The sequence below is a fragment of the Puma concolor genome, chromosome B3 (genome assembly GCF_028749965.1).
Source record: "Puma concolor isolate L17-30 chromosome B3, mPumCon1.1.hap2, whole genome shotgun sequence".
Taxonomy (NCBI): Eukaryota; Metazoa; Chordata; class Mammalia; order Carnivora; family Felidae; genus Puma; species Puma concolor.
In genome coordinates, this window is record NC_141672.1 from 31,647,752 (window position 1) to 31,674,530 (window position 26,779).

Here is a 26,779-nt window from a genome sequence, read left to right on the forward strand (position 1 = left end):
TTGGCATCAAGCCTGGGTACACAGGACTTGCTCAATACCAGTGTTATTTCAAGATGGCAGACTGAAGTTCTACCATGAAGTCTCCCTATTCTAAGACCAGTAATTTGATAATTAAAGGATGTCTTAGTTTCCTTTTATGATCCAAAAAAAGTTAATACTAAAAGCCAGGAACTGGATGCCAAGACTACCAGTCTTCTTCAGATATTCCATGTAGCGATTAGACCCAGACTTAAGTCTCAAATCCACTTTCCATCTGCATTAAATTTACTTGCAATTTTCTACTGTAGAGTGAGATTCTTCTAAAAGTTACTCTGAGTAAAAACGGGGTGAGTCATTCTTGATATACAGGTCTAAAGAAAACCAGCACACGAAAGCCCAAAAGTTTTCCCTTTCGGATTTCTTAAATTGAATTCTTTGGCCAACATTTAATCAGTCATGATGTAAAACGAATAGGTAACTTGAAATATTTCACAGTGTCAAACATTTGCTCAATATAGAACAGAAAATCACATAAACTGGATCATCAAGCAGCACAATTTGGATGCATGACAAGTTGTATCTATTAATGACTGCCCCACTTAAATGATCCAGAAGAATCAACTTCGGGTCTGGCGATTTGAAGAACTTGGGCGTACAACACGCCCTCGGTGCCAGAGGAAGGTAACCGTTTCTGTTACTGCTAACATGAAGTTGATTAGCACAAGATTTAATAACATAAGATTTCCTCAGAAGGGAATTTATTCAGGTCAAAGCGCAATTTCTCACTAGTCCTCAGGAAAATGCAATCTAAACAAACAATGGACACCACCCCACAGCCACTAGAATGGCTAAAAGGAAAAACTAAAAGTAAGCGTTGGTGAAGATGTGGAGCCACTGGCAGTCTCGAACACTGTTAACAACGGTGACCTGGTATAACTACTTTACAATGTTCTGTGTTAGCTACAAAAACTGAACAAACACATAACACAACCCCAGTTACCCATTCCTAGATATAGATGCCCAACAGAAATGTGCACCTCGGTGCCCAAGAAACACATACAGAATGGGCCCATAACAGCATTAGCTGTGATGGCAAAAACTGCACACACACGCACACACACACAAAACACGTTCAGTATAAATAAATAAATTGCAGTAGAGTTACATGTCAGAATACTACATGGGGAGAGAGAAAACCTGTTATACCCACAAATATAATATTGAGCAAAGGAAACCAGACTAAGAGTACATACCGTATTACTCCATTTTTATAAAATTCATAACCAGACACAGCTAGCCCATGGTGATGTAAGTCACAACAGTGGTCACCTTTCCTTGTATTGGGGAAAGAGGGTGAGCAAGGGTGATGGAATGGGAGAATACATGAGGAAGCTTTTAGAATTAGATAATATTCTAATTTTTAAGTTAGGTAATGGTTACACATATGTGTTGAGTTTACAAAAGTTTATCAACGTAGAAAGCTTAGAGTCTGTGTGCTTTTCTGTATGCATGTTACACTTCATTTTTTTTTATTTATAAGAAAAACATCAAACTATTTGTGAGTGCATGTATCTATATATTTAAGTATAAAATAATAAATATATTTGGAGGAATAGAGCGCTTTTTCTTCATAAAGTTGGCATTGTGTACAATTCCTAACATGCATTTCTCTTATTATAGCATGACTATTTTCCCTTCTCTCAAATATTTTAGGATGTACATTTTTATGGACGCATTGCTGGATACAGTATTGAATAGAGCCATAAATTACTGCACATAATTTCCAAATTTTTACCTTAAGCAATGCTGCAGTGAACGCGTGGTACAGACATGTTTGTACATGCTCTCCATTTCACTAAGACAAATTCCTAGAAATAAATTCCTGGGGCCAAAGTATACATTTAAACATGCTACAAGTGTACAATAACTCTAGAAAAATTTTCATCAGTATTGTTTAAGAAATCTTAGTCATCATTTATTTACACATAACTATATGAAAAACCTGGCAACCCAGACTAAATAACTTCTCTGAAGTTATGCTTAATTAATGGCCTCCTCCTCTTACAAAGATTTTAGAGCATTTTACATAAATGGGTACAGAAACCTGGGGAAATACTCTCTAGCTATAAATGTATATCCTGAGAAATAAATCTATCGACATCAGTTATAGGACTGACCAAAAATCAATGAAGTCCCAAAACAGAAACATAACAGAATATAAAAATATTTTTATGTTGTAGGTGTACAGAAAAATTATATAAGGGTATTTAACAAAATGTTAAAATATACTGTTGGGTTTAGGATCTGGGTAATTTTTACTTTATTTTTTTAATTTCCTTTTATTTGTTTGCATTATTTACACTGAACACATGTCATTGTTAAGATTAAAAACTAAGCTAGAAGATCTGAGAAAAATACAGTCCCCTGATAAAAAATAAGACAACAGACGTCTTCTTCCTGTTCACAAAACAAATGAAACTGGTGACAGAGAACTTTTTCAGTCTTTAAGGTTTTTCTCCCATAGACTTTTCATCAGTCTTCTGGCATATGACACAGAGTTTTTCAACAAAGCACATGGCAGCAGAACAAGTAAGGAAAGAAAAGCAGCAGGAAACTGGCACCTCCATAAACACAAAAAAAGTCATGCTTAGATGAGACATTCTCCACCCCGCCTCCAAACCTGAGCCAGTGGTGCTGACTTTGCACCATACACAGAAAATGTGGGCATTTTCTGCTAGGAAAGTCATTCTTGGTTCCTGTGATGGAATTAAATATATGGATATTTCCCGGTTTGCTATCAAAATCACCATGACTTCCAGGTACTCTCTATCTGAACAAAAAAAAGGAGCTGGAGACTTCCCCGTTGCAGGAAGCGTAGCCTTAGGTCTAACGTTCATTATATCCTAGAGACCCACAGAGGTGAATTCCACTCCCTAGGAACACAGGAATAAGCTACTCACCAGGTAGCATTTTACCCATTATCTCAATTACCCTTCCTAAGAGAAGGAAGGTTACTTCATTTGTTCAGAGAGAAAAACAAAAGCCATGTGGAGTTTTCTATCCCAGCCAATCAAATCATCCACACTGAGCTACGGAATTGGAACCAAAACTAGAATCTAAATATAGCCCTTCCTTCGGGACAGTGTCTTGCTTATCAATGGCAATTAAAAACAGAGCTTTAGCAAACCAAAGATCGAAACCCTAATATCAAAACAGCTGCAGCCTTCTTGGTGTCCCTTTGGTTTCAACCACCACCAAGAAAGTCGCTCAGTCCTGACTCCAGCAGCAACTCTCCCACTTTGGAACAGGCTGGCTCAAAGAGTAAGCACCCCACTGAGAGTAACGGCCTTGTTCTCCCAGCCTAACTTCAAACAAGACAAAACAGCCACAATGTGTTGTCACATTTTTTTTTTTTTTTTTACAACTGGATTTTAAATGCAGGCTGTTATGAAGAGTCTCTTGGCTACAGTTCAAAGGACCAAGAACATCCTAATGCAAAAACATTTTCAGCTTCCCCAAATTCTACTTCTTTCAGCCAATTTCAGTAAGTTCTCTTTATCTCAACTAAAAAATTCTTGTTATTCTTGTTTTAAGTGTCCAGAGCCTCTTCAAAATAACAGAATTCCAGTGGCTAGAGTTAGCACACAGGCCATTTCAAGTGAGTCAATGCCTCAGAACACAACCAGTCCCAGGGGGACCTGCAGTGGGGGACAAGGAGGTGGGTGGTCAAAGTATTAGCCCCTATGAGTTCAATAAATCACCAATCCACGCAGATTCAGCATGATGACTCGATGAACCAGGTGATTAACCAGACGATGGAGAGCAAAAATGACACCAAATCCTAAACCCCAGAAGACAGCCACACCAGACATTCAAAGGACCATTCAACGATAGTAGTAACAGGGCACGAAGTTCGGACCAAGCCCGGGGGCTACCGCAGCCAGCAAGACACATCCAACTGCCCTCGATAAACTCAATGGCTAATGAAGACAAAGACACAGAAGTGGAAATTATAACTGGATACATGCCATAGTCATCATAACTACCATCGTTTCATGAGAGCTTCGAACCTGCTTGTAATTGTACGTATTTTCATTTCAGATTCACAATTACTCTATCACGTGAGTGTTACAAACCTTGGGCAAGTTCTGTGGGCCTTAGTTTCTTCATTTCTAAAACGAAGGTAACACCTACTCCATGGGAGTGAGTAAGAGTACATGCAAAAGCACGTACAACACTGCCTGGCTTGTGGCAGGTGATAAAGGTCAGCTCTTACTATTATAAAATCATTGGTGTGGTTGGTGTTATTATCACTGGAAAGACAACCAAGAGAAGAAAGTTAAGACCCCCTAAGAGAAAGAAGAATGGTAGCTGCCATATACAGTCAAAGGGCCTCAGACAAGCTCCTTCAGCTTCCTCATGTACAAAATGGGATGAGGCTACCTGCCCCCTCCTCCTCCTCACAGGGCTGTGCTGAAGGCCACAAGAAAGCATCTTTAGCCAGAGAACACAAAGCCGAAAAAAAAAAATCAAAAGTAGGGTTTTAAAAAAATCCCAGGACAGCTACATAAGAAGAAAAACCATGGTAGGGGCGCCTGGGTGGCGCAGTCGGTTAAGCGTCCGGCTTCAGCCAGGTCACGATCTCGCGGTCCGTGAGTTCGAGCCCCGCGTCGGGCTCTGGGCTGATGGCTCAGAGCCTGGAGCCTGTTTCCGATTCTATGTCTCCCTCTCTCTGCCCCTCCCCTGTTCATGCTCTGTCTCTCTCTGTCCCAAAAATAAATAAACGTTGAAAAAAAAAATTTTTTTTTAAAAAAAAAGAAGAAAAACCATGGTAAACTCTCCACTAGCTAGTGACACCAGATATCATACCAGGAGTCTTGCATCGGCAGGGGGATCAGAACCTCGAGGGAAGTATTTGACCTCATTGTTCCCCATCATTTTAAAGGCAATCCCGAAGTGCTGGGAAATCCAACAGCCCAAAGGCACCACAGGCTCACTTGGGGCACCAGGAGGCCACACCAGAGAGACAGATCTAAGCTGCATTTTATTTCAGCTATGAACATCTGAATGAAGTGATTTTCAAGCTTTATTCTTTATTTTATTATGTCTTACAAAGTTTCCTTTCACCACAATACTAATTGTAAAAGTGAATAGTAGAAGATGAAGTTTCCAATTCTGGCTCGTACAACTTCAAACACACACACAAGCTTCTGGCACTATTTTAATCTTGTGCTCCGTTCTGGAAGACCACAGACACAGAACAGACAGCTCCGGTCCTGTGAAATTTTCCGAATACGTGCCCTCTCTCTCTCTGTGGGGTCTACTCAGCTCATCAACTGGCAAATGCACTCTCAATTATGGTTTGAATATTTTAATAATTTTAATTTAAAAATATTAATAATAAGAACATAAATGAGGATTTTTGTCCCATTCTATTTTCCAAATCCTCCAAAATTAGCACCTATTACTTACCTAGTCAGCAAAAAGGAAGTCTTTAAAATAAACAAAAAGGCAAACTATTTAATTTTAATTAGAAACCCCGGCAAGCTACCTAATATCTATTTATTTATTTTGTTTGGCACAACAACTACAATTAACTGGGACAGAAAATGTATTTTGCAAGAGAAATTCAGGTAAGAAGTATCTGTCATCCAACTGTTAAAATCAACAAATGTCAGAGACTTGTACACTTAACAGTGTTTTACATTTAATTAAGAAGTAATTATGCTAATATTAGTATCAAATGCATATCTCCGTACAGCACATATGCATTTAGTTAGCTAACCAGCAGCACAACCAATCAGAGAGAGAATGTCCAGTGCCTACCATTCACAGCAGACTTCAGACAGATGGACAGATTCAGCCAAGCTAAAATCTAATTTGGTTTTCAAACAAATTTTCCAAGAAAGAAACAGTAATCTGTGTAGATAAACAGGATTCAGCTTCAGCTTCTGGCTGATAACTTCTCTCCAGAAAACCAGAGATGGGGGAGAACTGCTTATCTTCCTTAATACGTGGGGTAGACAGTGATCAATCAACAAATACTTTCTCCAAAGGGGGTAAAACTGTACCTTGATTCTAATCCTAGACTCTCATCGAAGCACCAGACAACTGAGTATCCTCTAGGATCACGGAACATGGAGGAGGTCACACTTCTTGAACAACAGAGTTTCTCTAACTTATTCCCTGCCCCAACCCTCCGCATTCAGATACCAGAAATCAAAAGCTCCTACTTGTATTTTCAGCTTGATACACTGATTTTCTTTCTACCTTGGGATACATAAAAACTGTCAATGCAGCAATCAGATTGTATGTTCCTTTCCACTAATTACAATTATTTCACATGAACAAGTTTTCTCTGCCCAAATAGAATATGAGCCCATTTTTAAAGTTTTTATACTTCAGTACTTAATTGTTTATACTTAAATTTGGCATCTGCTAGCTTTCACTCAGCCTTCTAACCCTGGGCACCGATAGGCCCTGGGGTGGAGGTGCCTCCATGTTTAGGAACTGGCTCTTACGGGCGCAAAACAAGAATAGACAGCTGCCTAGTCCAGGCCTCGGTGGCAAGGACCACATCATCACCTTCTTCAAAATCTCCCAAAGCTATGGGGATCATTCACAATCCCCTCACATAATACAAAATCTGTAACTCAACAGTACATGGCGGTAAAGTCCAGAGTTGCAAACAAGGAGTGGGTGGCACATACCTCCTGGGCCTGGCTCAACAATGCCTAATGTCAATACCATTCTCCAGAAGCCAGAGAAAAAGAGGTCACCCTTGTTTCTCACAGTCTAGCACAGTACATGGGCTGAGTACAAAAAAAAAAAAAAAAAAAAAATCACATCTCCTGATCTCCCACGATGAGCAAAAGAAATATCAACCCGGGAACGGTGTATGGGAAACAGTCTCAGGCACTCAGAGGCTTGGGGCATATTCTTTCCCTATTCTAAGAACTACAACTCAGGAGAGTCTGGGAATTTTTTAAGCTTATGTCTTCCGAAGTTGCTCTGATTTCAAAACATTCTCCTATAAACCCAAAGAAAAGTACTAAATGGCACACTTCTACTTTTTCAGAGCAAATGCTAATTTGATTGAGAATTTTATACTGGTCTCACGGAAGTAAATGAAGTCATTCTTTGTGTCCACAGAGGGCTGGGAAGGGCTGTCGCTCCCAACTATTTGTAAAGGCTCTGGGCACCTGACAGGAGGCTATGGGTATTACTTTCAGAAACATGAATTACCTGGCTGTGTCCCTAATGCACCTGCTAAGAATAGCCAGAAACTAGAGCCCCACCTCAGAGTATCAATCACACACACACACACACACACACACACACACACACACACACACACACACACAAAGAGAACTCTGTAACACCACTGACCTCTAACCTTCAAAAATGTCTTGTTTTGTTTTGTTTTAATGACTATAATAAGATTGCCTGGACAGGAACTGATAACCAAAGAAAAACATGTCCAAGACTGTCTGGATTTCATATGTTATTTATCTCTTGTGGGTCCAACAGATAAAAACTGTAACTCTAGGCTCTTCTTCTCCCTCCCACCTAAGCCAAGTGCCAAGAGGTGGACTCCTGGAGCTCACAGGCTGGGAGAAGGCACACCTAACGCAAGTTATTTTCTGCACCAGGAGGAGAAGATGAGTCATTACTGCACCACTATATGGAAGCTGTCCCTGCTGACCCCCTTCCTTTCTAAGACAGAGGTTGCGGCAACTCTAACTACGGCTGCATGTTTCTGCCATCTAATATTTCAAGCTCAGTTTGGTCTTAAAAATCTAAATTCTACATGGAAATCATTCTACTTAACCTGCTTAACATAACAAGATTGTAACCATCAAGAAAAATCACTGAGGGGCACCTGGCCGGCTCAGGTGCAAGAGCACGAGACTCTTGATCTCGGAATTGTGAGTTCGAGCCCCAAGTTGGGTGTGGAGATTACTTAAAAACAAACAAACTTACGGGGCGCCTGGGTGGCTCAGTCGGTTGAGCATCTGACTTCGGCTCAGGTCATGATCTCACAGTTTGTGGGTTCAAGCCCTGCATCGGGGTCTGTGCTGACAGCTCAGAGCCTGGAGCCTGCTTGGGATTCTGTGTCTCCCTCTCTCTCTGCCCCTCCCCTGCTCATGCTCTGTTTCTCTGTCAAAAATAAATAAACATTAAAAAAAAAAACTTAAAAAGAAAAATCATTGAGTCTTAACAGCAAGTGTCAAGGAAGGGCACCTGCAAATATATTTGTTGGTTTCCCAAGGGTCCTGTTGCCTAAATCATCTCAAGTACATTAAATATCGACAACATTGTCTGCTTCAATTTGGCATGTGGCACGTGGTTTGAAAACCAATGTCATTTTTACCCCTTCAGAAGCCCATTGGAAGGAATACAAGGAACTACAATAAGTATAGAAAGGTAAAATTCTTTATCAGTGATTAAATTTCAACAGTTTTCAAAACTGATATACTGATTAGCCTAAAAGATAATTTCCTTATAAAAAATATTAGAAACAGTAGGCAGTACCCACTAAGGCCTTATGTATAATGCATCAATTATCTCCTAACACTAGATATTGAGCTGCAAAATGTAAAACAGAATTAAGGAAGTCTAAACATTTTCCAGAGACAGAATGACCACTGTGAAATCTCTTCCAGTATAAAAATCAAATCTCAGGACTTTTTTTTTTTTTTAATATTTGATTTTATTTATTTACTTTGAGAGAGAGAGAGAGAGAGAGACAGAGAGAGAGAAAGTGCAAGTGGAGGAGGGGCAGAGAGAGAAGGAGAGAGAAAGAATCCCAAGCAGGCTCTGCATTGTCAGCACAGAGCCTGATGCAGGGCCCAAACTCACGAACTGTGTGTGAGATCACGACCCGAGCTGAAGTCAAGAGTCGGACACTTAACCAACTGAGCCACCTAGGTGTCCCAAATCTCAGGACTTTTTAAACTTAACACCAACCTATAAGCACAAAATATATCTCCCCACACATTACTATAAACTGGCTCCCAGATGAACGATGCCCAGAAGTTTCCAAGGGATACTCCAACAATCACCTCGGTGTGCAGCATGCCATATTATCATGCTATACCATCTAGAAGAAAATGTAAGCAGTCACAGAAACAAAGGCTCTGTTAGCTTGATCAAATCTTCAAATAATCAGCTTTTCCTCATATTCTGCTATCACTCTATCAGAAAACAAATCACACTTAATATTTATACACATTTATTTCAACTTTCCATTAAATGTTAACAAAATAACATTTTCTCCATAATTAATTACTAGAATTACAGAAATTAATTCCAAGTTGCCAGGAACAAAAAAAATCTTATTACTGTTCCATGCTTTGGCAAACCTTGTTCTTGCATCTATACTGTGGGCTTTGAGTCAAGTAAAATGAAATCTTGGCTAGAAAGGAGATATATTAATTTAGAGTAGTGACCCTTTCTAAAGAGAATGGGAGAGGATGCCAGTAATACACATTCTGTATTTTTTAAATTAGCCTACAAGATTTTATATTTTTAGTTACTTCTATTCCACTTGGTTATTTTATACTAAAAGAAGTTTAAAGTGTTATTAACATTTTGAAGCAACATATCAAAAAGGGTTTTAGAATCTTTATCTCTAACAAAACATCTAGAACCAGGAGAAAGGAGTCCTAATTAAAAATGTAACCAGAGGCATCTGGGTGGTTCAGCGGGCTAAGAATCCAATTCTTGATTTCGGCTCAGGTCACGATCTCACAGTTTCATGAGTTTGAGACCCACAGCGGGCTCTGTGCTGACTCTGCAGAGCCTGCTTAAGATTCTCTCTCTCTCTTTCTCTCTCTCTCTCTGAATAAAAACGTAACCAGTTTTTTTCATCAACTACAATAGCTACGCCATAGGAACAACTATCCAAGATTCATCCAACATTTACTCAACAAGTATGTATGTAGGACTTACTGTGTCCCACACGCTATATCCAGCCATGGACAGACAACGATGAAACAAGACAAACACAGCACCTGACTGCAGGAATTGTACAGAGTGTATGTATCCTTCTGTGCCACCACCTCTGGGCTCAAAGAGAAAATGTGCCTTCATCATCAATCCTAACTAGGGCTGAACAAATCTCCTTCTTACAACGATACCCATAAATGAGACAATTTTTATTAAGAAGTATAAAATTATAATCCTCTCCAAATGGCAGTATGATGGATATATTTTTATAAATAATCTAGATGGCTAAAAGCCCAACCAGAGCCCTTTGGGAACTTCTGGCCAATAATACAAGGACAGTGGCCACTGGAGGCCTGGCTGGAGCTGGAGCTGGTTCTTTTCTGGGACTAGGGAAGCCAGCCCAGGAAAGGCCACATAGGGCTCTCCTGCCTAAATGCTTACCAGCCTAAATCCCATGGGAAAAACTCCCTGTGCAAGACTTTGGACCTGAAACAGACCCGTAAATAACCTCCATCTATGGCAGATTTAGTGACTGTGTACATAAAATAAGCCCCAGAAATACCACCATTCAAACAGATTTATAACAATACCACGTTTCCAGTCACCTCACAGCCATGAATTCATCAGGTCGACAAGATTCTGAGAATTTATATAATCAGAATTATAGTTCATAAAACAAACAACTAGGTTTCGTGATCTTTCCTAAACCATCAGTGGTTTCTCAATAACGACATAAAAAGGGTCCAAATTCTTTAGGTGCTCCAAGTCCTAGATGAGTGGGTTTCAACCTGATTTTTCAACTCTTTCCCCCCACACCCCTCTACACAGCCATCACTCCAGGAAAAGTGAACTATTCTCTCTTACCTGAACACACTCCTCTCTTTACCTTTTCCCATGCCTTCTCTCCTGTGTTCCATATGTACTGAGTGGCCACTGATAAAGTGCCTCTCTAATTCCGAATTACATCCACCCTGTTGTGCCCAATTGAAGGGCCACCTCTTCCTCAAGCTTGTGTTAGTGCCCCGTCTACTGAACTTCCAGTGGGCTCTCTCTGTGGAAAGGTATGCATTTTGGAAAAAACACCACTGAAATCTCAACTCTGCCACGTACAGGTTAGGCCTTGAGCAGCGGGCTTGCCTCACTAGCCTCAATGTGGACAACACAGGGGGGGTTTCAGGAACTACTCTGCAAGGTTTAGAGGTTTCTGGGCAACGTCTGTGGCCATGCGTTCAAATCTCAGTGCTAACACAACTGCAAACAGACTGACTTCAGACAAGGAACTGACACACCATGAGCCTCAGCTTCCTCATTGGGAGAAAGTGTTCCCATTTCTCAACTCGGAGGAGCTCCATTTATTTCATGGCGGAATGACAGGTGTCAGGGAGCCACTGCAGAGCTGACTCCCATGCCTGGGCCCTGGCGCCCCCACCCCCCATCCTCAGGGTTAGCGGCCCTCCTCTCTCTAGGCTCCCGCCGCACCCTATGCTCCCCTCCGTCACGGTATTACTTGCCCCCTCCATCTGGTGGCACATTTACAACCCAAGTGTAGACTGTCTGGCATTCTGCAAGCCCTCTGATGAATACATACACTACGTCTAAAGTGTTTCACAGGTATAAATCGAAGCACACCAATCAAATCAGGACCCTGAGTGATTCTCAGGCTGAAAAACAAAGGAAAACACCTGTTGAGAGGCTACTTATTCTTTCAGGTCCAGTTCAGATAATAATGCCCTTGACTCACTGAAATACTAGAGCTGGGCTGTGCCAGCACTCCATAGCTGCCTCCTCCAGGAAGGCTTCTGCTGCTTCCCCAAGAAGGACACTTGACTTTGCCACAGTGAAGCAGTTCATCTCTAGCAAAATATACCACACCCTTCCCTGTACTTTTTTTTTTCTTAACCACCTTACCTCCCCAATCTGAAGGTCAAGGAAGGCAAGCAAGGCCTGTGTGTGACTGGCCTTCCTTCCCAGCCCCTCCCTCCCCCCACAGAAAAGGGAAATGAAATGGATTAAAAAGGAGCATTAAAGCTTCGAGAGAAAAATCATCCAAATCACAAGCCAATTCAACATCTCATGATTGCTCTGCCAAGTGACTCATCACCCCTGAGACCCCAAAGTCAGGGTCTGAATAGAACTAGACAGCCAGTCCTCTTACAACTACAGGAGGAATTCAGCAGAATCTCCCAAAATCAAAAGAAAAGCTTTCCCCTGAAAAAGGTTTTCATTAGTGGTAAAAGAATCAGAAACAAGAGAAAACACTTAACTGAAACAAAAATGTTGGGTGGGGGGGGGGGGGGTACAGCTCTTTCTGTCCTTTTAAACTTTATAATGTTCATGATACTTTAATTTAATATTCTTCCCTCCTCAAGCCAAATAGTTTTCTTAGGGAAAAAAGTCAATGCTTTACATTCCATATTCATGAGCAGTTACAAAAATAAACGAGCACACACAATGGTAGAGCTTTTAAAAATTAACGATTAATCAAATTAATGAAAGAGGACTCATAAAATGTATTTTGAACCCGCTGTTTTCCAATACGGGTATCACTTCATTAAAACATCTGCTTTCTACCTCTGACACTTCAGAATCGGCAACCCTGGAACACACACCCAACGCCCCCCACCTTTTTGGGGAGGGGTAATGGCAGGGAAGAAGGGGAAGGTTGTGGTTCTGGAATTAAATACTGACTTCCCCTCTCCTTGTCCGTGGCACATTCCCTGACAGAGTAAAAAGAAACAGAAGCTGGAATTGCATTCCGAGCTCACTGAAGCGTGAGAAGCCAACCGCGAAAACAAGTTCATGGGGGGCAACCTGGTGATCCCTTGTGTTGCCCTGCCCTCTGTGAAGTCCGCCTGCCGAGGAGCCCCCAGCTCTCCTTAGGGCGCCAGAGGGGAGCTGTTGGAAATGCTCTCCCCAAGCTAAAATCAACCTCGTTCATCCAAGAACAGTAAGCAGGGAAGCCAGAGGGAGGAAAACCCTGCTCTCCCAGGATTTTGGGACTGATTCCAAGAACTCTGCTTCTCTCGCTGCCAGCAGCACCCATCAATTCCCATAGTAACCAGCCCACGGCTTTCCAACTGGCCCCAAAGGGAGGCGGGCATGCTGCAGAAAGAAGCACATGGGAGTGTGACCGAAACCTCAGGCACCCTTCCAGTGTGCCTTCAACATTCCCACTCTACCTCCCTGCTGCCCTTAATTCCCAGGTTACCACACGGTTCTCTCCTTTGCCTCTTCAAGCTGGTGCTGAGACAATGAAGGGACTGTTTTCCTAGGGCTCCGCACAAAACAATCTCCTGTTTTCTGATGCAATCTTGGTTCAGGTCTACTGGGTACACTAAAGCAATCATGTTCCCCCCACCATACTGTGCATAAATGTTTGCTGAATGAAGGAATCCTCTGGTACAGAAATAACGATTTCAAAGATAAAGGGGTATAGATTTGAGATCCAGGACAGGAATGAAGAGGCTGCACTCCAAAACGGAATGAAGAGCTGATAAAAGGGTGCTGAAGTAGGTGGAGACACCTCATCTTTGTGAAGAACGAGATTTGGTTCTTGTGATGAGCAAGCAGGAGTGGGAACAGGAGGAGGAAGGCCACACAAAGGGGACTGACAGTACTTCTGTCCCCAACACACTCACCAAGGGCACTGCAATCAGGAACCATGGCTCATGACGGTGATGGGCTTACAGGATATGAAAATCATACCTGGTGATTTTCAACAGGGAAAGGGAGAAGGATCAAAATGGGGGGAAGACATTTTGAGAGGTAAAAATATATTTAGCTGATTCTAACATGTTTATCTAAAAGATTACTATGTTGAGATTTTTTTAACTAAAAAAGTAAAGGAGAGAATCAAATTAAAAGTGCTCGGCCTGGGCTATGAGCCCATCTGCAGGATTTCACATCTTCAACAGAATTTAATGGCAGAAAGGAAAGGAGATCATGAGGGTGACAGGAGGCTACCATTGCCCTTGGAGCCCATGCCCCACTCACAGGATGCACATGTCATTAGTAGATGCTGAGTAACACGTCCGCAGGGTTGTAACATACAAGCTATACATGCGTCCATGATACATCTTAACAGATACTCCCAAACCACTTTCTAGTCAGGATCCCACAGCAGTATGGAGGGCTCCTTTAAACACTTACCTACTGGATGCACGGCACTGTGCTAATAACAGACTCTCAAGTAATAAAACAAAGACCTCCAAACATGACTCCGCATCACCAAAAGCAGAGGGGAAATGGAAGGCAAAATACAGAAACAGTAAATAAACTTTACTGGGATAGAAGGTAAGATTAAGAACAACTGTTCTTGGGGCACCTGAGTGACTCAGTCGGTTAAGTGTCCAACTTCGGCTCAGGTCATGATCTCATGGTTGGTGGGTTCGAGCCCTGCATCAGGCTCTGTGCTGACAGCTCAGAGCCTGGAGCCTGCTTCGGATTCTGTGTCTCCCTCTCTCTCTCTGCCCCTCCCCTGCCCACGCTGTCTCTGTCTCTCAGAAATAAATAAATGTTAAAAAAAAAAAAATTTTTTTTTTTAAAAAAGAGCAACTGTTCTTCATATTATCAGTGACAAATCTCCTTAAAAGTAAATCTTTCAGGGCGCCTGGGTGGCGGGTCATGATCTCATGGTTCGTGGGATCGAGCCCCGTGTCAGGCTGCTACACACTGACAGTGCAGAGCCTGCTTGGGATTTCTCTTTCTCTCTCTCTCTTTCTCTCAAACTAAATAAGTAAACTTAAAAGGGAAAAAGAAAAGAAAAAAAATCTTTTCAAAAAAACATTTGATATTGAAAAATATCAAAATCAATACAGAAATTTATTGCAATCCCAGTTAAGATTAACAGGATATTCTTTTGGGAATTCAGAATCTATGTTTAAAGTTCAGATGGAAAAATAAGGGAGCAAAAATAATGAGAGTAATTATGAAAAAAAAGAGCAATAAAAGAGACAAGGCTTAATACTTGCCTAGTTAAACATGTTATAAATACATAATAATCTCCAAAGTGTGAAACTGGTCCATGAATAGACCATCAAATCAAAAGATAAAATGAAAATTCTAAAAATACTTTGGAGAGCTTTGTAAGATAAAATGTGACATTTAAAATCAGCGCAGAAAAAACAAATCCCTCTATAATGGTTTTGGCACACTATACAGCCACATGGAAAAGAGAATGGGATACCAACTCACCAAAAAAAATCTCAAATTGATCAAAGAATCCGACGTTAAAAAAAGAAACAAAAAGGGGCGCCTGGGTGGCGCAGTCGGTTGAGCGTCCGGCTTCAGCCGGGTCACGATCTCGCGGTCCGAGTTCGAGCCCCGCGTCGGGCTCTGGGCTGATGGCTCGGAGCCTGGAGCCTGCTTCCGATTCTGTGTCTCCCTCTCTCTCTCTCTGCCCCTCCCCCGTTCATGCTCTGTCTCTCTCTGTCCCAAAAATAAATAAACGTTGAAAAAAAAAAAAATTAGGGGCGCCTGGGTGGCGCAGTCGGTTAAGCGTCCGACTTCAGCCAGGTCACGATCTCGCGGTCGGTGAGTTCGAGCCCCGCGTCGGGCTCTGGGCTGATGGCTCCAAGCCTGGAGCCTGCTTCCGATTCTGTGTCTCCCTCTCTCTCTCTGCCCCTCCCCCGTTCATGCTCTGTCTCTCTCTGTCCCAAAAATAAATAAAAAACATTGAAAAAAAAAAAAAAAAAAGATTAAAAGAAAGCAGGAAACATTTTTTATACTCTTGGAGAGCATAAGACAACCTTCCTAGGAAGAACATGAAATCTAAATCTCATAAAGTAAAAAATAAATAAATATGATTATCCAAACATAATAAATTCATAGACTGCAAGTTAGCACAAATGACAAAATACACACCCAGTGGAAAAAATCAAGAGCTCCTACCACAAAGTGGAATAGCTTCTTTTTTTATATAAAGAACTTATCTCATTAGAGAAATGGATAAAGGATCACAGAAGTCAATTCACAGAAAGAAAAACTGCTCTTAAACACAGGACAGTATACACAGCCTCATCTATAACAAGAGAAATGCAAAGGAAAACGACAAAAAGATTCCCTTTTCGGCTATGAAACTGGCAAGGATTAAAAGGTCTAATCACACACTCCTGGCAAGAGGAAGGGGAAGGGCACACATGGCTGATGGGAGTGTAGACTTGTACAATGCCCGTGGAGAGCAGTTTGGCAATACTTACGACAGACATGAAGACACGTATTCTTCAACCTGGAAATTCCTCTATATAAACCTGTATACTTTCAAGTTCGAGGACTGCCACAGAGGCACTATTAATATCAAAAGATCAGAAAGGAAGTCCATCATTATGAGACCGGATAATAAAGTACAACCATAAACTGGAACAGAACAGAAAGAAAGCATAGTGCAGTATGCTACCATCTATATAAAAAATAAATTTTAAAAAGCATACATACTGAATGCAACATGACATTTCTAGATTAGATCCTGGAAAAGAAAAAGGGCATTAGTAGAAAAACTGGTGAAATCTGAATAAAATTTATACCATTTAGTTTCACTGTATAACCTTTTGGATTTTACTCTGTGGACATGTATTAGCTATTTAAAACATAACGTTTAATTTTTTAAAAACCTGATTATTGGGGCACCTGGGTGGTTTAGTCAGTTGAGCATCCGACCCTTGATTTCAGCTCAGGTCATGATCCCAAGGTTATGGGCTCAAGTCCTGCATCGGGCTCCATACTCAGCATGGAACCTGCTTGGGATTCTCTCTCTCTCTCTCTCTCTCTCTCTCTCTCTCTCTCTCTCCTCTGCCCCTCTCTCCCCAGCTTGCACACTCACCCTCTCTCTAAAATAAATAAAATGAGACGTGCCTGGGTGGCTCAGTTGTTAAGTGGCCGACTTCAGCTCAGGTCATGATCTCGTGACTTAGGAGTACAAGCCCCGCATTGGGCTCTGTGCTGACAGCTCAGAGCCTGGAGCCTGCTCTGGATTCTGTGTCTCCCTCTCTCTGCCCCTCCCTGGTTTGCACTTTGTCTGTCTCTCTCTCAAAAATAAATAAACATTAAAAAAAATTCTTTAAAATAGATCAAATGAAATAAATTTTTTTAAAGTCCCTAATTATTTTGCAATTAAACCTACATCATACATGGCACTGATACTGCTAATAAGAAATATCGGGGGTAGAAACATGGCTTCAACACTTCTAACACTTGAATTATTGCACCTAAATACCCATCTTTATTACCTGCTAGATGATTGGCCCTTTAAGGTAGGGGCCATGTCAACTCATCTCTGTACTCAAAGAATCTAGAGAGTATTTGCCACATGGTAAGGGTTCAACAAATGAGAGTCAATATTAGCATGTTCTGGTCCAGTGATTCAATTTTTGATTAGTAAGAAATTTTGTATTTCAACGTTTATTTATTTTTGGGATAGAGAGAGACAGAGCATGAATGGGGGAGGGGCAGAGAGAGAGGGAGACACAGAATCGGAAACAGGCTCCAGGCTCTGAGCCATCAGCCCAGAGCCTGACGCGGGGCTCGAACTCCCGGACCGCGAGATCGTGACCTGGCTGAAGTCGGACGCTTAACCGACTGCGCCACCCAGGCGCCCCAGAAATTTTGTATTTCAAATATCCAAACCCCTAGAAGGCTAGGAGTTTCCCTCAGTCCTTAGTTCATAATGACACACGGAAGAGAAAAGGAGGAGGCAGAGAAAGGTGAAGTGATTCTCACTGAGGAGGATCTGGGCATGAAAACATAGGGAGGCAAACAGAGCTCTGTGCTGGGAGCTGTAGGGACTATACAGATGAAGAAGACACAGTCTTTACAGTAAAAGTCAGGCATAATTTAGGCCAACACTCCCCAAGGTGAAAAGTGTGACACTGCCTTGCGTTTTCCAAAGTGTCCTACACAAAGCTATTAAAATGCTTTTCAAGGAAAAATGACTTATTTTGCAATATAAAAAAATGATAAAACTCCAATTTAGACAAAGGTTTAGTTTTCTATGATGTCTTCTCGGGGAAAAATTTTGTGGGTAGCATGCTTAAAAATGTCCAAAGAAAAAAATTCTAGCCTCAAACCCCATCAATACCTAATTTTCTAAGTATTCAAAACACAAAAGATAAATAATGTAGGAAATACTGAGGTCCCTGAACAGGCAAAGAAATACTATTGAGTTTCTCCCCAAAGCACCAATCACCGCTGTCCCATCACATCTCCACAAACTCAACTCTGAGCCTGGGACCCACACCATAAAGTAACAGAACTTGGGCAGAACTTTTGATCTCTATGAACACTTATTTCTATTTATAAAGAAATTTAGAAATCAGACAGATGGCAGCTACGGCTCCTTCAAGGTCTAAAATTTTATTACATGTCTCTTCCTTCACATCCCAAATATAAACAAAGACCTTGGAGTCCTTTCATGCAAACACACATGCATTTGTCTGTATGTCCTGGGGGAAGGAGCTCTCTGTAATACTTCCTTCCTATTTCCACAGCGGCCCAACACACACAAAAAAACAAAGTAATATCTGACTACAAACTGAAGGTGCACGTAAATGTTCTCAAGTGAATGGGAAAAGGATTTATTGACCTCTGTGTTGAAATTCAATTAAAATGTGAATGCTGTACAGCGAAACCTTAGTTCAACTGTGCATTCATTGATGTTGAGGCTCATATAAGCCTTGAACTTGGCTTTCATAGATCTTTTATGTACCAGCCAGTCTATATATAACTTCTGTGAATTATCTTTAAAAACATATACTGCTACTTGATATTTTTATTTTGTTTACCACTTTCATAGCATGGAAAAAAGAACATTGAAGAAAGTTGTGGGCGTATTCATCCATATGCAAAGACATGTGAATTATCAGTGGAAAGTTTTGTTCTAATTTATTTAACATAATCCTCAACCTTGACCCACTGGCTTGAAAGGTGACTCAGGAGCTAATGCTGAGAGTTCATCTCTGTCAGTTGAAATTTTCCCTTTCAATACACAGGAATAACATTGTGCCACTAATAAATGTGGTTTTCTTTTAAAGTTCTTTTTCCCTAAATAACCAGCATTTTTATGGTATAAAAGTTTTTTTATAAATAACACAGAGACAGGGAAGAGTTTTCCAAGAAACATACAAATAAGTTCAAATTTCCACAGGGAAAGAAGTACTTCGGTGGATGAGGATATGAAATCATATCCATCTGTAGGATTGGCCAGGAATGCCTTCCTGAGGAAATGAACTCGAACATGTCTCAAAGGAGGAGGAGGTGGCTGACAGGTGGCAAGGAGAAAGGGAAATTCCAGGCAAATAAAGGGACGTGCGTAAAAGCTACCTCTCTGGTTGCCTCAGGAGCAGAGCCACACATTGACCTAACGTGTGGCAAAGGTTATCTTAGTCATTAGGACAAACGGGAGGGAGGGAAACTATATGCTACTCCACGAGCCTCGTCGCAGTTTCCTCACCTGGTACGGGAGAAGGTGGGGCCACAAGGCTTCTCTGGCCTGTGCAGCCACAAGGCACACGGCACGGGCACCTGGCGCTCCCGCAGCCCTGCGAGGCATGTGGCTTAACGGACCCATTTGACAGACGGGAAGAGTGCAAGGCTCAGGATCCCCGTGAGGCCTCGGTTAAAGGGTTTCGGAAATTAAAAGGAATGCTGCATGATAACTATTGTGGAGAAAGAAGTTGCATTTTTAAGACCTGACAGCTTCAAAAACCAGAGCTCCAGCGCATAATCAACTGATCAAACAACAATTCCCCTCTTTTCGTAAGAGACCAAGTAAGCAATGAAAAACTGTACCTGTCTCCTGTGACATGCCAGACAACCACTGGGAGGAAAGGAAAAAGGCATATACCGCTCTTTACTGTGAAGAATATTCTTTAAGGGAAACCAAACGACAAGGCGGTGTGTGCCTATCCCTGCCCCAGTGAGCGGAAGCCCTCGTTTAGTTACGTATTCCCTCGGCGTGTGGTGTCCATAGTGTGGCAGGGGTTACGCAGAATACACAGCACATTCCTCAGCCATGAGAACAGAGATGAGCAGGTCACCGAAGAGGCCCTTCCACACCTCAGTGGCTCTTCAACCCCACACCCAACTTTGCCTCCAGAGCACAGATTCTAAAACTGGGTGTTATTTTTACACAAGAGCTCACTGGTCATTATAATAATGTACTTGCTAATTATTTCATTGCAGAATTCTCTATGTATAAATAAATTCACATCTGGTAGCAAAAATATAGCCCATAAATAAAACTAGTCTTTAAAAAAAAAAAAAAACAACTTCAAAGTCAAATACTGGAAGTTAATAAGGTCTACCTATTTGTAAACCACAAGTCAGTCCTTCAGATTTAGCTTCTACCCTGTCCTGGGGGACAGGGTTGTGAGTTCAAGCCCCATCCTGGGTGTAGAGATTACTCAAAAATGAGATCTTAAAAAAAAAAAAGAAGGTGAAGTACAGGTAATATTTCCGTAACCACTGCTAAATCAAAATCTAATCAAGTGTAAAAAGACAAACTACCAGGAGGAACCAGAACATCACGAATGAAGCTGGGGTTTTGTCTGACAGAGAGAAGATCCTGCCGACTGATTACACGGCCACACAAAGCTGCAGCTGGTAGAATACATTATGACGGGCGTGAGCCTGCATACACATTCTTTTCCCAGGCTAAAAACTTGACAGTCACTAAAGAGGGCCTAACATAGAAATGTTTCAAAAAAAAAAGTTAAGACAGTAACATCTCAACCAAAATAGGCATGCTCCCTTTTATAGTTTTTCTTAAGTTGATTTGTTTGAGAGAGAGAGAGAGAGAGTGAGCGAGAGCATACGCACAAGAGCAGGGGAGGGGCAGAGAGACAGGGAGAGAGAGAATCCCAAGGAGTTCCATGATGTCAGCACAGAGCCCCACACAGGGATCAATCTCACAAACCACAAGATCGTGACCTGACCTGAAGTCAAGAGTCAGAGGCTTAAGCGACTGAGCCACCCAGGGGCCCCTGGCACGCTCCCTTTACCACTTGGAGTCCTTTCCCACCAGTGGGGCCTATGTTTGTGAGGATGTAAATTTAACTTTTTTTTTTTTTTTAGAAAAAGAGAGCCGAAATCAAGAGTCAGATGCTTGACTGACTGAGCCACCTTGGAGGCCCTTTGCTTTTTCTTTTTTTTTTTCCCCCAAACTTAACTTTTTAATAAAGATCATCTTCTGGTAACAACAATAAGGGTCCCTTTCTTGGGGCGCCTGGGTGGCGCAGTCGGTTCAGCGTCCGACTTCGGCTCAGGTCATGATCTCACGGTCCGTGAGTTCGAGCCCCGCGTCGGGCTCTGTGCTGACAGCTCAGAGCCTGGAGCCTGTTTCAGATTCTGTGTCTCCCTCTCTCTGACCCCATTCATGCTCTGTCTCTCTCTGTCTCAAAAATAAATAAACGTTAAAAAAAAAATAAAAAATAAAAATAAAAAAAAAAATAAGGATCCCTTTCTTATAGCGGGACTCTTCAGAAAATCAGGGCTTGGATGGGCACCATTTAACTCCTCCATTTTTAACCCTGTCAGCGCACCATCGGCCTGGCTTTTCCTGACTCACGGAAAATAAAATACACTCTCCATTCCAAGAACTGCATCGCTGATGTTACATCTACCCATAACAGCTAGCTGCTGGAATGGAAAAGAGAAGAAGGGAAGAAGGAAGGAAAGGAGGTAGGGAGAAAAGCAATAAGAAATTTGTTGCTGCAATACCTGTAATTAATGTAAGATTTACTTTAAATATAACCAAGTGTATCTTTCTCATTTTTAGTTACTATAATGCCATGATTTAACAGAAAATAAGTTGTAGAACAGCAAATTAATAGGAAAACGTCCTCCTTATAGCAATAAGTATAAAAATAGTTTATAAAACAGCATGCACAGGATTCCAATTTTGTTTTTTAAATTTTTTTAATGTTTATTTTTGAGAGAGAAGAGAGAGAGAGAGAGCGAGCATGAGTGGGGGAGGGACAGAGAGACAGGAAGACATAGAATCCCAAGCAGGCTCCAGGATCCCATCTATCAGTGCAGAGCCTGACGTGGAGCTCGAACTCACAAACATCAAGATCATGACCTAAGCGTCCGATTTCGGATGCTTAATCTGCTGAGCCACCCAGGCACCCCTCCAATTTTGCTTTTAAAATGTACACATGGTCACACAGAAGAACAAAAATGAAAGAAAACTATTAAGATCTTAGCAGTTCTAAAAAAAAACAAATGACTTAGTTTCTTCTGTAATAAATTACATGACAAAAAAGCAGGAAGGGAAAATGTTACACATTAAGAAAGACCTACAAGAGACAAATGCAATGTGCTATCCTGCTTGGATCTTGAGTCCAACAAAACTGTAACACTGCACTTTTGAGACAATGGAAGAAAGTGAATATGAACTGGAAATTACAGAACTAGCTAGTAATATTAAATTAGAATAACTGTGAACTTTGTTAAGAATAACAACATTATGACTTTTTAAAAGCGATTATCTGTTAAAAATATTTACTCAAGCACTTATAGGTAAAATGGTATAATATCTAAGTTGTGCTTTAAAACTCAAAACACAAACAAAACAACAGAACAAAACCCAAAAGCAGGAAGAAGACAGATGTTAACAAGAATGGCAAAATGTCTGTAATTGTTAAAGCTAGATGATTTAGGTATATTAGGGCTCATTATGCTATTCTCTCTACTTTTCTGTAGGTTTTAAAATTTTTATAAATAAAAAGTAAAAATGCTTAGAAGGATAGTTACCTCTGAGTGGTGGGGATTGTGTGAACTGGGTGATTTTTACTTTGATCTGTGTGTCTCTTAGGAGCATCTAGATTTATACAATAAATATGAATTACTTTGGTTACCTGAAGAAACAAATGTTACTCTTTTAGTGGGGGGGGGATGGGGGGGATGGGGGGGCGGTGATGCCACCTCCATGGATTTAATTCTCCCTCTACGGACACCACAATGCATTTTACTTGTATTTCTACAAAAGGTTTTATTACATTTAGCCATTCATTATGGCAATTTTTAATTAATTAGGTCTTATCTCTCTCTCCAGGAAAACAACTTGAGTATAAGAGGCATTTGTTTTTTGGTATTTCTATCCTAGTCAACATCAAGCAAAAAACTCTATAGAACAGGTGTTAAATAGTTGTTTACTTAATTAACTTTTCCACTAATAAATTCAGAGGGGAGACAAATGGCAACAGAAGTAGAATGTCTTACTTGTACCTTACTCCTTGTAACCACAAAAGCTTTCAGGCTGAGACACATCCAGAGGTCCCTACACAAAGACCAATACCCGTCAAATGTTACCTAGTCAATTTCTCAAACAATCTGTTTTCCAGTTGACTAGGGGGAAAGAAAACATCAGTCAGTAGCAGAAAAAGGCCAGTTACTAAATCAAGTTATAGACTTAAAAAAAAAAAAAAAATTACTCTCTGAGGGGGAAAAAAATCAAAGTCTATTAGTTCTTCAGCAGCCATTCATTATTTAACCTACTGAACACTCATCCAGAGCAGTGGTGGGTCAGTGCATTTTTATTAAGGAAACCATCATGGCAGAATACAGAGCCAGCCCATGTGCTGAGACAAACAATGGCTCAGGAAACATCCCCAGCTCTGAAAACACTGATGCCACGTGGAAAGGCCACATGACCACATCTCTCTCACGTTTTCTTTATTATCATCCACTCACTGGTGGCCTTGGCATGTTTTGTGCAGACAGCTTTCCTCAAGCCTACGGCCTTCATCTCTATATGCTCGTGGTTAAAAACAATTTCGAAGAAGATACAATAAAGTCATCCTCTCAGGTGCAGCAAAAACCCCAAAATAGGCCATACTGGACTTCCCTAAATGGAAGACTTCCCCCGCCTTTGCCTTAATTTCACACACATGGTTTTAATGAAAGAGACTCAAATACTGGTGAACATATTTACAACTTCCTTTTATATGTAAAATATGCTTAAATACTGACAAAGATTAGAATAAAGCCTACGTTGTAAAATAAAGCCCCCGCCACAAAGCGTCCTGAGTCCTTTGACAAAAGCGGGATCATGAAGAACTGGGGATTCAAACTCCTCCCCAGTTTCATCTCCAGTTCCACGCTGTGATCTGCTCCCAGAAGCCAAGTCTTCAAAATCCCTCCACCGACAGAACTTTTCAAGGAAGGGAGAGGCTGAGGTCTGCACCACTGCCACCCTAACTTCTCCCCACAAGCACTCACGTTCATGTTCTTGCTTCTCTCTTTTCTGATTCTTTACTTCAGACATTTGCTCAAATCACTCCTATTTGGCAAATTTTAGATTTCCTAGACAGTCAACCGGAAAACAAACGGTTTGAGAAACTGACTAGGTAACGTGGTACCGGTGTAAAAAATCGTATCAAACCCAGGGCCCAAAATAAGGACCAGGCAGTAAGAAATAAGGCATTCTTCCAAAGACAACTTAATTCAATTCCTATGAGCATTTGTTGTATTTGTCACCAGAATGAGTTTAAGAGAGGCAACTCTTTATTTGATGTGGGCAGCTGTGCTGTTCTGTTTTGAAGAATGTAAAGGTAAAAATTCAGTTGAGAGTAAGTTGTTCCTACACAAGAGAAAAAGGGACATGATATTAGCAGTAAATGTGAAGGGGCCATACCACAGTTCCACAGGCTGGTAAAAATGTTTGGTAGGCCAAAGGATTTCACAGAATTTTCTTTCTTAAGAACAAAGATGGAGGCTTTGAATAATAAATAAGTATACTGGAATAACCCAAGGCATGCCGAACTCAATTAAAATTAGTCATGGCCAGAGAAGAAAGGACAACTCGGCAATCAATTCCTTTGCTATAACTATTAAAATTTTAATAATTTTGTATTATATTAAATAGTCAGCATTTAGTTAATAAAATTTCATCTAGTATTGATCTTAAGAAGTTGTCTCTCTTTTGTACTCTCGGTGCCCCTGGGAAACTTCAATGTAGGCTGACCCAAAGCCTCTAAAAAGTCTCCAGGAGGTAAGCATTTGAGTTCTGTTCTTCTTCGAGTTAGTGTATCCAAAATCCAATTCTCAATTAATCTACTGTCTGTCGCTGAACTACCTTTAAAGAGGAAAGTGTCCGCCTAGGTTTTATGGAAGACATAGTTCGTCAGAACAACAACCAGAAAAGAGAGAAGTTGCATCAGTGGACGTGAGGCCCGACAAGCGGGGAGGAGACTCCAGTTTTCAACTGACCTCTGAATCTGCTACACTCATTGTGTTGTCTGGATGGCCAGTGTAAGGCATTACGATTATTAGGTTTCTTGCTACGACCACAAACAGAACCAAGAAAAGCCCAGGAGACTGCACCAACACACATTTTCTTTTCTCTTCTTTTTATACTTACTAAATGGTTGGGACTTCCCATGAAACAATTAAAAGTAGGTCTTTGCCTTTGTGTCTCATGCCAGCAAACTATCAGTCCTCATAAATGTGACCAGTTGTTCTTTTTTTATTCTATTCTCAAGAAAAGAAAGAAGTGCAGAGCTTTTTAAAATTTCCTCAGCTACTCTCCCATTAAAAGCAGAAACCTAGGACGCAATGACCAAATTGGAATAAGAGAAAAATTTAAACAGCATCTCACTCATCTATTAGTACGTAACTGTCTACATAAGAAAGGGAAAGTCCAAAGCAAAAATAAAACATTTGGGAAAATTATTCAAATATTTCAATGTGGAAAGCAAGTAATTTAGTCAGAGATTATCATCAATTAACATCACTCTATGTTTCTTGCTGGGCATTGAGAAAGAATATAGAAACAAAAAAATTTAAGGGAAGGAAAAGAAGTGTGGTTTCTCAATTCGATTTTGTATTCTAGAACAATATTACTCAAAACATAAATAAATAAAAATGTAGGAGAATGGTGGATTTAAGAAGATACACATGGGACACATGGGACAGAACATGTAACGCTTCGTGGGTTTGTTTGGTTTGGTGTGGTCTTTTAGACTTCTGTTTTCTTCTGACGAAGCGAATTGATTCAGACATCCCTTAAGTGGAGAGTCTTTGGATAGGTAAGTGTGCACTTAGAAGGCCAAGAAAGAGACATGGCACCAACAGGTCTGGCAAACCATTCGATCAAAGCCTCCCTTGTCTGTGTGACCAGTTATGAATGCTTAAGAGAAGAATCTCCCACCTGACCTAACAGATAAACTCTACTAGCGTCATCAGATATTATCTCCATTAAAAGAAGTGATTTAAGTGCCCCAGGGTTCAGGTTAAGCTGAGCAACTCAATTCAAAAGACAGGGTATAGCTGCTACAACACGAAAGCTAAACAAGCTTGGCCTTAACAGTAATCCTCAACGTAAGGCCTCCACTGACAACTGTCATACTCAAGTTCAATCAGGAGCCGATCCTCACTTAAGAGTGTTTAGAATACAGAAAGACACACGGGGACTGCACAGAAGGTACATGTTTCTCTTGTATACAGGCACTCCGGAGGGGAAAAAAGTGAACCCTGAAAAGTAACTTCCAAGATTGAGGTGAAGACCAGAGGGCACGGATTTCTCTTCCTTCACAAAGTACCTGAGCTACAGTCATGGGGCATTCCTGCTGGCTTCCTGCTTCACCACTAAGCAATTTTTGATGGTTCCAAAGATGCTACTTTCTCAAAGACAGGTTTTCAATTGTGTTGCTAATAAAAGACGTGGGCTTTTCAAATGGCTACAAATTACAGAGACCTACAAATCCTTCTTGGATTTCACGTTATTAAAGAAGAATGATGCTGAGATTGGTCAAATAAATGCTAGCAGGAAAGTGTCCTAATGCACTTTAAAAACATTTTCAGAGATAATCATTCCTCAATTCCTCTTCCTGAAATTCAAGGAAGGTCGGAAACAGCT

General features: G+C 41.0%; 1 protein-coding gene across 24 annotated transcripts in view; it reads right to left on the reverse strand.

Moving 5' to 3' along the window:
- The window catches only part of SIPA1L1 (signal induced proliferation associated 1 like 1), a 366,004-nt gene that overhangs the window by 254,939 nt on the left and 84,286 nt on the right, over nt 1-26,779 (reverse strand). For 5 of the 24 annotated variants that reach the window (XM_086709380.1, XM_086709381.1, XM_086709375.1 and 2 more), the window contains one exon: nt 16,363-16,393. The exons of 15 other annotated variants lie outside the window; for them this stretch is intronic. The gene's annotated coding sequence lies outside the window, so the exon portion shown is untranslated. Of the gene's footprint in view, nt 1-7,962; nt 8,140-16,358; nt 16,394-19,372; nt 19,578-26,779 lie in introns of those variants that run through there. 4 more of the 24 variants (XM_086709377.1, XM_086709387.1, XM_086709376.1 and 1 more) reach the window with 3 other exon arrangements.